Source organism: Amblyomma maculatum, chromosome 4 (assembly GCF_055883805.1).
Source record: "Amblyomma maculatum isolate TAMU_Amacu chromosome 4, ASM5588380v1, whole genome shotgun sequence".
NCBI lineage: Eukaryota > Metazoa > Arthropoda > Arachnida > Ixodida > Ixodidae > Amblyomma > Amblyomma maculatum.
In genome coordinates, this window is record NC_139347.1 from 177,940,443 (window position 1) to 177,955,547 (window position 15,105).

At 44.8% G+C, this 15,105-nt stretch overlaps 1 protein-coding gene and 1 long non-coding RNA gene across 2 annotated transcripts in view; one reads left to right on the forward strand and one right to left on the reverse strand.

Annotated features, from left to right (window-relative positions):
* Window positions 1-15,105, reverse strand: part of LOC146193559 (putative cytochrome P450 12a4, mitochondrial) — a 92,911-nt gene that overhangs the window by 5,292 nt on the left and 72,514 nt on the right. The gene's annotated exons all lie outside the window — the stretch shown is intronic.
* LOC146193560 (uncharacterized) lies at window positions 6,061-13,959 on the forward strand. Its single transcript, XR_014706864.1, has 3 exons — window positions 6,061-6,139; window positions 8,240-8,443; window positions 13,458-13,959. It is a non-coding gene; the product is annotated as an uncharacterized LOC146193560 (long non-coding RNA).

Consider the following 15,105-nt stretch of genomic DNA (forward strand, 5'->3'; position numbering starts at 1 on the left):
CCTTGTCTTTTGTGTCGTCTTTTTGTGCGCATAAAACCTATCTGAGTATGAACCAACTAGCCCCACAACGCATATTACTGGAATAGCCTCCACTCTCGCGCCATACCCTTAAATGTGGAGTTTAAGTGTCCTCCTTATTTTTTGTCATGCCACCTGGTGGATTCGCCCAGCATTACGCTCGCGGTCTTGGCCACACATGCCCAGATGATGCATGTGATGCCGCATTTACCTAGGTTAAATGAAGGAACGACGCATACAAATCTTCATGAACATGACGATGTTCTCGGCACAGCACGAGAGTGCGTTGCAGTTGGAACTTCATAAGACGACGATGCTTGCTTTAAAACGCGACAGTTGTACACTTACACGTATCATGACCGCCTGTGTTATCTCAGTCAAACATGGCTGATGGTTCTTCTGTGAATATTATATATTTTGAGTAAATAGATAAAACGAGTGACAGCATAGTGATCGCGTGGCTGGTCTAGGGGCGTTAATTTGATTGCTCAGGCACGGGTTCAAAACTCATCCGCAGCAATGTTTTCTTCGCCTGTTTTTCTCACATTTTCCTTACAACCGAGGACACGTGGTATGCACTGTTGATATGGGGTGGATTTGCGCTGCTGCCTTGTCGACCACCATTTTTACACATGAGCCAACGTTCTAAATTCTGCAAATAAAGGAGCACTTCGATTTAGAACCTCAACAGACGGCATCCATTCTCTCACAGGGAAAGTAACAGTTAAAGAAATCCTTTCTAGTCACCCAATTAGTCCTTAATCGCTGCCTGACGACTGGAAGCAAAACTTAGTAAGTTTTTGTGTACTAAAAACTCGCATTTAATTATTTGCTTGGATCTCTTCGGAGCAGGTGGGGGCAATACAGAAGAGAGTGAAATGCATGAGAAAATAATATATTGATACATGGCGACAAGGTTAGTTCGAGAACGCAACGGCTGGTAACTTAGGTGAATGTTCGGGTAGGCGCCAACCTTCTCGTAGCACCAGCTACCGTTGCTACAGCTTCGTCTTCCTTACGCGTCACTATTGTTGATCGTCGTCTTCTTCAACATCTAGCGATGCTGGGCTTATATGTAACATTATCCCCCACGAAAAGCGCAGTCCCGGTGCGCATTATGTCGAACTACTGCTGATGTAGTACGGCTTCATTCGGGCGACATGAACGATCTTGGTACGTGGAATAGCGGACTGTTACGGCGGATACACAGGGGTGACCTCGTATGTCACAGAAGTGACTGGCTGTAAAACACGGTAGGGTCCTGCGTAGGGCGGCAAGAGCTTCTCACAAAGCCCAACTCTACGAGCGGGAGTCCAGAGCAAGACGAGAGAGCCCGGAGAGTAGTGGACGTCCCGGTGACGAGAATCATGGCTGTGTTTCTGGGAATTTTGGGAGGAAGCTAGTCGGCAGCGAGCAATAACACAGGCTGCGTCAGTTCGAGAAATGGTGTCACGAACATAGGAGCTGGCATTGACTGGGGGAGGCAGTATGCTGTGAAACGGAAGGGGAAGGTCACGGTTGAATAGAAAATAGAAGGGTGAGTAGCCCATTGTGTCGTGACGGGAGGAATTATATGCGAACGTTACAAACGGCAAAGTAACATCCCAGTCACGGTGATCATCCGATACATACATTGAGAACATGTCCGAGAGCATGCGGGTGAGACGTTCGGTGAGACCGTTCGTTTGCGGATGGTACGCGGTGGTGAAATAGTGCTTAATGGCGCAGTACCGGAGAATTTCGTCGACTACTCGAGCAAGAAATCAACGGCCACGATCAGTAAGCAGCTGGCGTGGAGCACCGTGGAGCAGGATGACGTCGTAGAGAAGCAACGCAGCCACGTCAGTTGCACAGCTGGTGGGTATCGCTCGGGTGACAGCGTAGCGCGTAGTATATTCCGTGGCCACCGCAATTCATTTATTCCCCGACGAAGAGAGTGGGAAAGGCCCGAGGAGATCAATGACCAACTCGGAAAAACGGGTCTACTGGAATGTCGATTGGCTGCAGGTATCCAGCCGGAACTACCGAGTGCTTCTACCGTCACTGACACCGGTCACCACCCAGGCAGCACAACAGCCCGGGCCAATATTGTCAGTGAGTTGGCAGAGATCAGCCCTATGTAGGCCCAGCGTTGCCATCTTATGGCTGGTATTGGTTGTACCATTCTATAACACGTCCAACACTGGCCCTGAGGATTCTATTGGTAACCAATATTGTTCGTACCTATTTATAATGATAACAACATTGGCCCGTCATATCCGATGCCCTCACAATATCGGTGGTACCATTATACAAGGATGGCAACGATGGGCCTGGATATCCGGCGTATCACCGGTGTTGGCGCTGCCATGAGATAAGGATGGCTATAACGGACAGCATTAGCCGTCAGTTCACTGATGTTGGCCAATATTCGACATATGCTGGACAATAATGTCAGCTCTGTTACAATGGCCCGCCAATGTCAGATATACACTGGCATACCTTACATATCAACGGTATTGGCATTGCCCTTTCATAAGGATGGCTATATCGAACAGCGTTAGCCATTACTCCACTGACGTTGAATATTATATGGCATATGCTGGACAATACTGTTAGTTCTATTACCATGTCCCGCCAGATGCATTGGCATACACTTTAATCAACATTGTCTTGTCTATTTCACCTACTGGTCAATATTAGATGCAAATTAGCATGTGGCTGGAAATATTCCGTGGGAAACCGCATTAGCGTGCTTTTGCGGTTGGCAGGCTCATTTAATACTTGGAGTCGTTAACTGTGCTGTTATAATCGATGTTTTCAAGTTACCTTTGCAATTTTTAATGCTTCGGAAATCTTGTGTTTAAATAGTTATAGTTCCGCGGTGCTGGTTTCCGTCGTGTTTGCTTTAATTCCACCTAGCTGTTTTTTATGTTGCTTGGGATTACACCATGTTCTTTTACACTAGATCTTCATTGACTTAAGCTGGCACTGTAATTAATCCACATGTATACTGTGACGAATTTGGATGAGACCGACGATCGGTCAACGGCATCAAATAAGTTCACCACCGTTTGCTGGTCCGGGCGGCGGCGGCGATAAATAGCTCCACGCCGACCGAGAGATCAGAAAGAATCAAAACGACATGTCATATATCGTGCATAGGCAATGGTTGCTATTTTTTGTATTCTATTCGGCAATGGTCTAGGTTCTTCCATGGCTGCTCCCGTGGCGATTCCTGCTGCTCTGGGTGAAGAGAATTCCAAAAGTTTTAGCAAATTTATTTGCCCCCGAGTGTATCAGTTTTAACAACAGTAGCTTTAAACAGACGATTACCGCAGGACACGCATGCAGTACGATGCAATTAATGAGCGATAAGCGTCGGCCTATTAAGGCTCGTACGTGACTCAGATCGTCTATGGCGAGCGCGGTTCCATCGAAATACACTTTAAAAATACACTTGGCCGTTCAAGCTATACGAATACGATGCATCGCAGCACATACTTTCGCTTAAACGATTCAACAATGGTGATCTAAATTAAAGCTGGGTTATTGAGCGGTAAATTAAACGTCGGTCCGCAAATGCATGAACGTTCCCACATATGGCAAATCGTATTGACGCTTCCTGCTTCGTTGTCGCTCTAAGAAGTGAAGTATTAGAAAAAAACGGAGAGAAAACACTGCACGTACAATCTCAGTATGAATAATATTAAGGTTATGCTGAAACAAATAACTGGGTTACAGTTTCACTTTTCTTCATCGCACTCGTTCGCACATTTGTTTTTTCTCAAGCGTCCGCTGTTGTTGACGACACACCGCGCACTTCTGTTCCAGTCCACTGAGGGCACTCACTCGCACCGAAATATGGACGCTCTGTTCGCTGCTTGCTAGGGTGCATTGAAAACATCACAAACAAAGGAAGAAAAACATTGAGGCACGGCGCCAGCAACAGCGGCGCCGACTTGCCCGAGTGGATGCGCTCTGCAGGTGGGGTTGTCGGGTTACACGCTGCGCGATGCAATCCAAGACGCAGGCCCTGACGCTCCACGTGTGGTTCAAAGTGCACACGGCCGCCGCCCGGGCGGTAATTTACGACGCAGTGCGTCAGCCGCTATACTTTAAGGCTCTATTTCTTTCATATACCTATTTGACATACGTGCAGCTAGCGTAACTGACGGCTTTGCAAGAGTAGACCATTCCATACGTGTAAAATCAAAAATACGACTACAATGACCATGGCGCATTAATCACTGATGGAATATCGCACGCATACGGTACTGGTAAATGCTCTATGATTATCTTGAAACACTCATTCGGCAAACGAGTACGCCAGCTATTTGCTAAACAAGCCGCGAATATTCGAATCACTGCAGTGGCAAAAATGATCGCAGAGCCAGCTATAGAGTCGCCCGCGGCACGGCGGCGGGCCGGCTTCCACATTTCACAAGAACTTGAAACGCGAAATATATCCGCGGGGGGCTTTGTCACACTGAATTTCATAGGAACACAAAATAGCTTCGTGTAGCGGCCAGTATACAAGAGCGGCAGCTAAGCAGAACAACTTTGATTCGACGCCATGCCAAGTGCATGGATAGCATAATTTTAGAATTTCTCGTTTGTTTGTTCTTTTTTCGCACAAGTGCGAAAAAAAGAAGTCTGTAACGTTTCTCCGCTTTTATTCACACCCCCAATTTCGCGATTCCGTCGTCGTTCACTGCAATACAATGCTTGCGCTACATATGGCAAGAAGGAATAACTGTAGAGTTCAAAAACTAAATAAAGCAGTCGTTGTTTTACAATTAAGCTTAATTCGGTATCAAAGCTTATTTATTCTCTAACTACCTCCGTGGTGGAACAGTTACAGGCGTGCGCGGGGAAGGTAGTTTTTTTTTTTTTTTTTTTTACAAATATTGTGTATGGAGAGAAGATACCCACATGTAAACTGACTTGTTAGCATTTGAATGAAAAAAAAATGTGAAAGAAAAGACTGGAAACACAAATAAAATACGAAAAGGTACAATGGGTATATTAACAACTGGATTACAATGACACATCTTTGTTTCGCACACGCTCGTTCGCACAGTTTTCCAACGCCTGCTCTCCGTGCTGACGCACTGCTCAATCCCGTCCTCGAGGCTCGCGCACTTCGCACTCCTGTCGTTCCCCGATCGCTCTCTCTTCACCGCATGCGATGCGAGCAAGGTCCGAGGTTGCATGCGCGCGTCGAAATCCATGCAGGTGCGCCAAAGCGGTGGACGGGTCGACGCACCACTCAGGGTCCAAGGGGCGGACGGCCGCCGCCCAGGGGAAGGAATTGCACAGTAATAAAAAGACAAACGCTAACAGACTGGAGACTTCTTTCAAACATTTCCGGGCTCTCACAACAGGTTGCATAGAGAAATGTGCTTTTACCGCATTTTCTTGGCCAATAAAATATACGCAAGAAACTAAACTGAGAAAGAAACAAGCGCCTAATGAATCGGGCCAACAAACGACTAATCTAGCAGATAGAATGATGCTGACGGTGCGGATATATGAGAAAAAATGTAAGCATGGTATGCAACTACCTTATAAAGAGGTGGCAAGTCGTGGTACTGAGATGCTTAGCTCAATAATTTTCAACAAACTTGCTTCAAATCCTCATTTCAGGGTGATTGAAATATTCCACTCGATTGAGCACTATTGTATGAAAGCATTTTCGTTGGTATGCTAAAAGTGAGCAAACTATTCGTAGTAGAACACAGCATTCACAAAATACAACTTGAACAGGTTTGGGTGTTGTAAACAAAACAGCTAGGCGCCTCTCCAGGGCGACGACGCGCTTCGCTGCTGGCACAGAGCCCTACATAGATGAGCAGCAACAGCAGCGCATCGTTCAAGGCTGATTCAAGTCCTGTCATCTAGGAAACGCTTGCTAAACGGAGGGTACAAAACCGAGACCATCGATCTGCTGAAAAAGCGATTACTAAAAAGCTCGAAGGATGACGCGACCATCGCTTAGCCGGCATGACGGCGGCAGTTGTATTTTGTTTCAAAGAGGGCGCTCGGTTCTTTTGTCCCTCCAACGGCCGCTCGTTCGCTCGGCTCGACGTTCGGTGGCACCGCGCACGGAAAATGCTTCTTTCTTCAAGAAATATTCCATGTAAGTTCTCAAATTTTTTCATTCAGGTTTTATAAAGCGTTTGTGTATATTGGAGCAAAATATTAGCCTCTTAGATTGAGCATTTTTTAAATTACAAGCGTTGTCTTACATTTCATTTTTGCTGCAGGCTGCGTAAGCCATGGGCTAGGGAGATTTGTCTTCTTTTAGCATATTTCTTACGTTGTTAACTTTTCAAAAGTGGTTCTCAAGTATGCGCGACTCGATTCCGATCATTTTGCAGCTTATTTCAAGTTAAACCGTTGCTGTTTTGCAGAGTACTGATTTCCTAAAGTAAACACTGCGTAGCATCGTAGCCCTAAAAGCCAACTTCGGATATTCACGGCGTTACAGTGGCTGGAACGGCGTATAGCCGTCACTTGGCTCGGCCGCTCGGGTGACCTCGGGCGGAGTCGGTGGAGTCCGGGCAAAAGCATATATTTTCGTGTCTGGTGCGAGAAAACGCTAACCGCATGAGTCGCGCGGCAGCACTATGCGCAGTGAGCTGAGGACCGCTAAAGCATTGCCGCTCGGCGCTGTCGCCCAGGTTCTGGGTTTTTAGAAATCTCTCATGATGCTGGAACCAGCTCGCGAGGCAGCCAATCGCAAAAGGCTTTGGGGTACTCACCTTCGTTGTTGTTTTTTTGTTTTTTTTTTTTTGCATGCAAAGTTTGTTTCCCTTGTCCGGTATGAGCGAAAATCCTGCAGACGCTCATTTCGTCTGATCCGTGCATATATGAGCGCATCGAGACGGTTTAGTAAAAGCTTGGTAGGGTAGTATTGCAAAACAAAAAAGGCTAGTGTGGCTAGATATTGCTAATTTTCGAAAGTTGCAGAAAAACGCCACTGCTTTCAATCATGTCTGCATTAGCACGCCGCTGCGCTGGGACCATTTTTTTTTGGGGGGGGGGGGGGGGGGGGGCGGGGGGGGAAGGAGTGGGGGGGCTCGACGCTTTTCAAGAAATTTCATCAGTGTTGCTGTTTAGTGCAAGAAACTGGATATAGCGTAACTATACTCATTTACTAAACGAAGAGGCGGCGCTAACAAAGCAAGGCTGAAAACGCGTCTCTATCGCTGAGGTCCTTCGCTCTGTGCGATGTGCACTAGCGGCAGCGACAGGCGTTATCGTCGTCGTCGCGCGATGCATCGCCAGGGATTGTGGCCTATTTTTTTCTTTCTGTATCGTTGCTTCAGCTGCAATAGATCAGTTGCAAAAACTACATGTCAGCTTCCCGGTGCGGCAGACATTCCTGCACAATGGTGGCATAGACTTTGGGGTAATAGTTGGGTACAGTGCTAGCACATCGCCTGACGGGAAGGGTAATTCCCGCACCTCTTGCCCATTCGTCACAGTATCATTCGCGTGCCCATTGTCGCCCCGCTATTACCCTCTCTGGTTAGTGTCCCTTTTCTAAATTTTCTTTCTTCACCCCTAGTGTGACAGTGCTCCCCCCTTTATTCCAGTGTTAAGAATGCCTGAAAACCTTTCTCTGACAATGGCCTGTGCGTAACTGCATCCCAAGCAGCGTGGACTGTGGTAGATGCATGTTCTGCACCTAACTATTATCCCTGAATCAGGTTCTGTCGCCACTGTGCATCAATTCCTGCCTCATAGGGAAGCCGACTTGTAGGTTTTGCAACTGGTCTGTTATAGCATGTCCAGCAGGGCGGGAGCCTTCAGTGTGAGCGCTGGGGGGGCTCAGACAATTTCAGTTCCACGCCGGGTTCGGGTTTGTAGCATGAGGCCCGGCTCGGGCTCAAAATTTATGCCCGTGCACACCTCTAGTCGCGTCGGTTGTGTAGCACACGTTTGGCGCCCGTGCATGCTTTTAATTTTGTTCTCCGCACCATGACACTTTGCTCTAGCATCAAGACTGCATGAAACATCAGTATGCATTTTCCGGTCGTTATGCTAACTGATCGCCCCACCGCCTTGGCACAGCTATGTTATACCATGTGTAACATAGAGTTGCAATTAGTACTTTTTTTGAGACAGCTTTCAATTTAAATTATAGATTAACTGAACAGAGAAGAGCCGTGGTATGCTTTTATCATGATTTAGAGGCATCGATTTAATGGAGACTTTCTTTCCTTGCATTTAGGGCTCTTTGCTCTATAACGCCCGCAGTCCAGCTGCTCCACTTGTATCATCGCACTGCTTTTGCACAAGCAATCATCTGCCATCAAAGGAGTGCTGCGTGAATGTGAGGCAGACAACATTATCATCATTTTGGTGCTGCATAACCTGTCAACAACTGTGGGAGCCTTGCCATGAAACATGCTGTGTGTAAGGAAGCATTGCCTCGGTAGGTATGACACGTTGCCTTTGTTTTGCTTTATATAAAGGCTTTAAAAAAGGCTCTGCTGGCTTTTCGCTATATGATTGCATGCTATATCACTTTTTCTAGCTTTTTAGCTCAAGACTTACATTTTCAGAAGTCTTGCCCACAGTATGCAGAAAATAATATCCTTCATGTCCCTGACAGTGCTTTAATAGCTGGTGCTATATTTCGTTGCTTTATTTCAACAGTATGTGGCTATTTCAAGTTGAGGCATGATTGAGTGAACCTGTGGTGTAATAGCACAATAACAGACATAGCTTGTTGAACTGATGAAGTAGTTGTCATTTGCGTAAAACGGGAGAGCAGGTGCTTTAAGTGATGGAATATTTAGCATACTTGACTATGCTTGCATTACAAGAATTCGCAGGAAGCCTGTATTGAGGTTTCAGAGAAGAAAGCCATTAAGTATTGCTCAGGTTATTTGCCTTCCACTCTCCCTTCATTACTGCTGCCTGCACTGTATGTATTTGTTCATACAGACATGCAGTTACTGGCTGCTTGTACATTTCTGGTTGCCTACACTGGCTTCAGTCATGTAGATGTAATATTACTTTGATCTAAACCAGGCTATTTGCTCAAAGTGACAATTATAATCAATTCTCTCCCCAAGCCATTGAGATTTGCCATTAGCTCCCAACTCGCTTTATTCGCAGCTGCAATGAATTTATTCTGTAACCCTAGAGCAAGACATTTGCAGAAAGGAGATCATCATGCAATACTCGTGCAAATTTTGTAAATTTTAGAGGACATTCTGTTTGTTTTTGCATATGCTTCTGTGTTCGGAAAACAGAGCAGACTTGCTTACAGTGCAGGAGGGGTGGGCTGCAAGACAAAAGGAAATTATTAGTGCAGCTGCTCATTCAGGCGTGCATTCCTTGTGCATTTATTGCTCTTATATATGTGCACGCCTGCATGCTTGCCAGGACTTTCCCCATAATGGGTGGCAGTGATCTTGCCGCCTACCTCTCAGGGGGACTGCCCTTTACCAACTACTTGCCCACAACCAACTCACCTCCTGGGCTTCAAATTTGTCATACTCAAGGACGATTTTCTGTGTTTGATGTTACCAGTGACGTCACTTAAGATACGCAGTGTACATCATTGGTCCATTAGTTTCATTTCGGGATGTTGTCACCCCTTATATTCCCTACTCATATTTCTTCTTCTACATGCCCTTGCAACTGCCAAACGAAATAAGACGTATAAAACTGCCAAACTCCCGCAATCTCTGAATGCTATGTCAACAACCAAAAAGCTTTTGCATGTCTTAATAAAAGCAGAAATGATCCGCCGATTATTTTTTTGATTGTCATGTCTAGTCAGACGGTTTAGTGAACTGCCACATGACCAAGCAAATTGCAACTGTAAGTGCACTGAGGAGTCATGCGTTAGAGCAAGCATATGGATCTTGTGTTGCTTAGCTGCTTAACTCCAAATATCCTCCTTTGTCAGACAAGATATTTTTTTAGAAAACTGGATGGGGAGCCAGAAGAAAGCAGATTGGATTCTTAGCAGCATTGCTACTTGTTACACGTGCGTTCCACCCCTGTATACATGAACTCGGCAGTATTGGGTCGAGTACATCTGTCGAGTGAAAAATCAGTTGTGGGGTTCATGTATACACAGTCGGGTCGAGTAAAATAGGCGGCGGAGCGGGTTGCGTTAACTCGCTTGCAGGGGGTAGGTTAATTCGCTTGACCCGCTTATCTAAAGGCATGTAGACGCTGTCCAGTCAGGGAGTCTAGTTATGTGGAACTCTGGGCTATGAAAAAGCCTCTGGAGCGGCGACGAGCGTCACTCGAAATGAATGCTTTTTAGCGCTCATTAACGATAAAAAATAATCGAAGCTCTCGATAGTAAAAGGCAATGGGATCAAATACGAGTAAGAACTTGCGCAATAACTTCGAATCTCGATGCAACGCTCTGCTACGATACTTACTCACTAGAAAGCGAGTTCATGTAGACATCAGCCGGGTCGAGAATGATGACCTTGCTTACTCAACGATGATTCAACCCGGTGCTGTCGAGTCCATGTAAACAGGGCTATTGTACTTGTAATTTTAGGTGAACTCTCATTTCGTGTAAATTTGAGTGATATTGGTGCTTTCTTGCGTATGTGCTGTTTTGTTCTGCAAACAGTACTATTTCTCCAGACATAATCTTATTTTTAATTTGAGTACAAAATATTGTCCATTTTTGAAAAAAAAAATTTGTGAGTCTGTTAAGAAATTTTGATTTTGAAATATATTCCCAAAATAGCAACGTTTTATAGATACTGAAATGTAAAATGTGTGCGAAACAACTTTTCAGCTCAGGATTAAACTGGTTTTTCAAGGAACTTATTGTGATAGGGTGAAAGTGAAAAATCACTGTTATGCTAGATGTATCGTTTTTTTATGATCCCATAGTCACATCAAGCATTGTATTTTATGGTGTGCTTAAGCAATGAAAATAATATTTGGCCTCAGATATTCAGGCAGATTACTATTCTCTATACCAACAACTACTATGAATTGGTTTTAAGAAATCAGATGCCCGAGCACCACACCTGTTACCTGGACATAAAATCACCCATGTATGCCTAACTGAATATAATCTTGCACGTGGAAGGTTGCCGATGGTATGGCCATATGATTAGCTGTGATGAGGGAAAATGCATACCTGGTAGGCTGCTAGCTGATAGGGAAGTACAATATCATTGTACTCAGATCTAGCATAACATTTTCCTGCCTATGCAAAGTAAATTTCTAGTACGTGCTCAATTGCTCATTGCAGGCTGACTGTAATAATTTTAGCTGAACAAGCATGCACTGTATGATGACTAGAACTTCTTGTTGGGCTTGTTCGTGTTTATTTATTATAAACTGAAGGCGCCAAAACAATGCACGCACACAAGAAAAAAACGGGACAGAGTTCCACTCACAACTGATTTATTGTGCAGAACAGAGTACATATATATCTCACTGCAGGCACATGCCCAAGGAACACATTCAGCTACATCACATTCAGCATCATGTAGTTTAACATAAGCTATGTTCAAGAAATGATTTCTCAGAGAAAGAGGCTGTGGTATGAGGCATGGGCTTCTTGAACATATCTTATCTTAAACTACATGATGCTGAATGGGTTCTTTGCGCATATGCCGGCAATGAGATATATATGTACTTTATTCTGCACAATAAATCAGTTGTGAATGGCGCTCTGTCCCGTTCTTTTTTTCTTGTTTGTGTGCATGCTGTTCTGGTATCTTTAATTTATAATGAGCACTGTATGATAACTATTCCTTGGTACATTACAATTAAGGCAATTGTTTATACTTTTTTTTCTTGTTTGTGTGCATGTTGTTCTGGTATCTTTAATTTATAATGAGCACTGTATGAAAACTATTCCTTGGTACATTACAATTAAGGCAATTGTTTATAGTAGAATGCAGCAAGCAATAAAGCTGTGAAAACTAAAAAGCTGGAACTTGAAATGGTACGGTTATTTTGAGAATATTATATGCGTACACAGCCTTGTGAATATCTGCGATCTACACATCTCCCTCAGTTAGCTGATTGAAGATAGCTTGATTGACTCTGTCAGGGCAATTATTTCTTTATTCTGGCCGCAGTAATGTATGCGTGCCTGTAACTGGTGTACTGCAGAAAAATATTCTTTAATGTGTTCTTTAATATCATCCAGTCTTGCATGCTTAGTAATCCATATTGTCTATTGCAGGAATGTTTAAGAATTTTTTAAAAATTAAAAGTTCTGGAGCCTGAACCGTCAGATTTTCAGGAACTGTAATTCTATATGAACACTAAGCATCTACCTGAAGTTATCGGTTTGCCGGAAGCAGGTTTTTACTTCCAAATATCTTTCTTTTGTATCTGGAATGGATATTATTTTGCATATAGGTTTATCATTCCTACGTCATAAGATGCTGCATGCCTTTGCAGGCCCAGAAGCCTGTCGCAAAGTGCTCTAAAAGAAGAATGTGTGGCAATAGGCCTTCAATATATACAGTAGAACCCCTTTATAGTAAAGCCACTGAGGCCAGCAAAAATATTTACTATATCATGGTATTTACTGTATCAGTGGTCTGTGATGACATGGTCCTGAAAGTGCTGTCTAGTAGTTAAATAGGCACTTACTGAACACGTCTTGTTGCTTAATGAAAAAAAAAAACCCAAATACCTTCCATCTCGCTTTTATCATCTCTTAGTGTAATTTTTTCATTATAAAATTTCTCTACATCTTGTGGAAGTACCTTTGAAGCATGAAGACGTGATTACGAATGCAACCAAGTTCGATTTCACGTAAAAACAAAAGCCTTGCATGAACATGGTGTCCCTTTTTGCTCTTTCTGTCTTTTAAAAGGCAATAAGTGATAAATTCGCATGACACTCAAGTGCTGTAAGACCTTACTCGCTGCACCTCCACTTTCTGCCACCACTGCCTCATGATTTGTACTGCACATTGCAGTGAATGTTGACCCATTTCTTTCCCTTCCCTATTTCTTGCTGCACGTTTACTCCTTTACTTTCTGAATGGAACACGCTGCCTCCTTGCTATGTTTGTAGACAGCTTTACTTTCTTCTTCTTCGCGCTGCGCGCTTTCCCTCATCTGACTGCTGCTATGGCTAGTAGTAAAGCCACCTAAACGAACACTCGGGGTTATTGTTCTGTTTTCAAATACAAAAAGTCTTGGCTTCGCGACTCTAGGTAGTGCGCGGGAGTCGTCGCCATGGGCAGAAGCACTTTAACCGATTTTTACCAAAAACATCTTTACTATAAAGGGGGAAAATGTACAGTTGCCTATGGAAGATGAACTGGGACTTCATTTTCACTTTACTATATCAGAGGTTTTACTATAGCGGGGTACTGTATTTTGTACTCAATCGTATAGAGCACCCAGACTTCAAACATGTGTTTGGATAAGTGTTGAGAAGGTGAGTTTAGATCTTATTGTGATATATGCTTGTCTTCTGTGCAGATGTCATTTGTAAGACCCACGGACCAATCTCCTCAACAAACTGTTCCTGAATGGTTGTTTCCTGCGGGGTGCCCAGCTTACTACCTGGGCCATGTGCTTCCCCCGCCCCCTCAACCTCATCACTTGATCCATTGACCCTTAACTGCCAACTATAATGCTCAACACAGTCCACTGCCATTTTCCATCCATGGTGGACACTGCCCTGAAATGCAACCATGCTCAGCCTCCTATTCCTGCAACACCTCTCGCACTACAAGGCTATGGTGCATCAACCCTGCTCAACATGTCCAGCCCCTTCCATCATGACCAATGCACACTGCACCCAATCACCTCTACCTGCACTACCTGGTCATGTGCTGCTTAGTGCCCTGTTTCCAATTACACCTACTAGCCTCTCCCATATTAACCCTGTATCCAATGCCTCCTGCACTGCATTTTGGCCCTCTGATGTCCTTGTGGCATTTACATGTATATGAGCTCTCAATAAAATGTTTTCGGAAAATATTTTGCTTGCCTCATTTAATTGCATGGTTTTTATGGCTCCTTAGGGAGATGACATGCAAGGTGGTATTGGGAAATGACTGCATAAGAAAACCACAATTGTCAGAGTGACAGTTAAGCAAATGGCAGCAGTAAGGGCAAGGGTGAAATAACTGCATGGCTAAAGGTGGCTTAACAGTGGCAGGCCACGTGTGCCGATGAATACTTGTTGCATGCCAATAAATACCAATATATGATACTAGCGGCACCGCCGGTATATTGCCAATGTCAGATGTGCCAGTGAATACTAGTGGCATGCCAATACGTGACACTAGGGGCACGGCCAGCTGATAGCCTATGTTGGCAGTGCCAAGGCAGGTGCAATGTTGGCATATAAGTCGGACCAATATATAAAAATGTAGTAATTTCTCAAAAAGCCAGTGTTACGCCAATGTTGGTACCAATTTTTGTCGACGTTGGGCCGGGATTGGTGCGATGTTGGTGTGCTGCCTGGGCAGAAGCCACGTAACGACGAACAGAGCGGTAGAGGCCTGGCCAAAAGAAACGGCGGCGGACGCTGTCGTACGTGCGAGATCGATAAAGATGACCCGCAGTGGGCGCGTCGTGCAGTTGATGTAGAACGGTGGCACGGAGATGTTCGGGGACTACGAGCTAAAAGCGCTTGGTAATACGAAAGTAGCGACTTTCTGTGAACTTTGCCGCCGCTCCGCGCTCCCTCGCAGATCTTCCTCTCTCAACTCTCCCATCGGCGCTCTTCTCAACGGTGATTGGCTCCGCGGGCCGTCCCCGGGAAAAGCGCGAGAAACGTTCGCTCTTTTTGTGTTTTTCATTTTTAGCTGGCGCGATTTTTTATCTAGCCGCCGTTTGTAGGAGCGAGCTCCCTAGCATTTCGCGCTTGCACTTCGTGCTATTCGCGCTGTTTTAATGCAGCGCTATGCCGAGCTGCTGCATATTTAATTGCACAAGCTGTCGTGAAAAAGGCTTCATTCTTTTTGCATTTCCGAGCGGGAAGAAGGACATCATTCCAATGAAAAATTGGTTCAACGACATCGGCCGCAAGAACTTCCCCCCGACGAAGACTAGTCACCTCTGCTGCCTCTGCGATCTACTGTGCATTTGTTCCAAGCGACATGAAACTGCTTGGAAG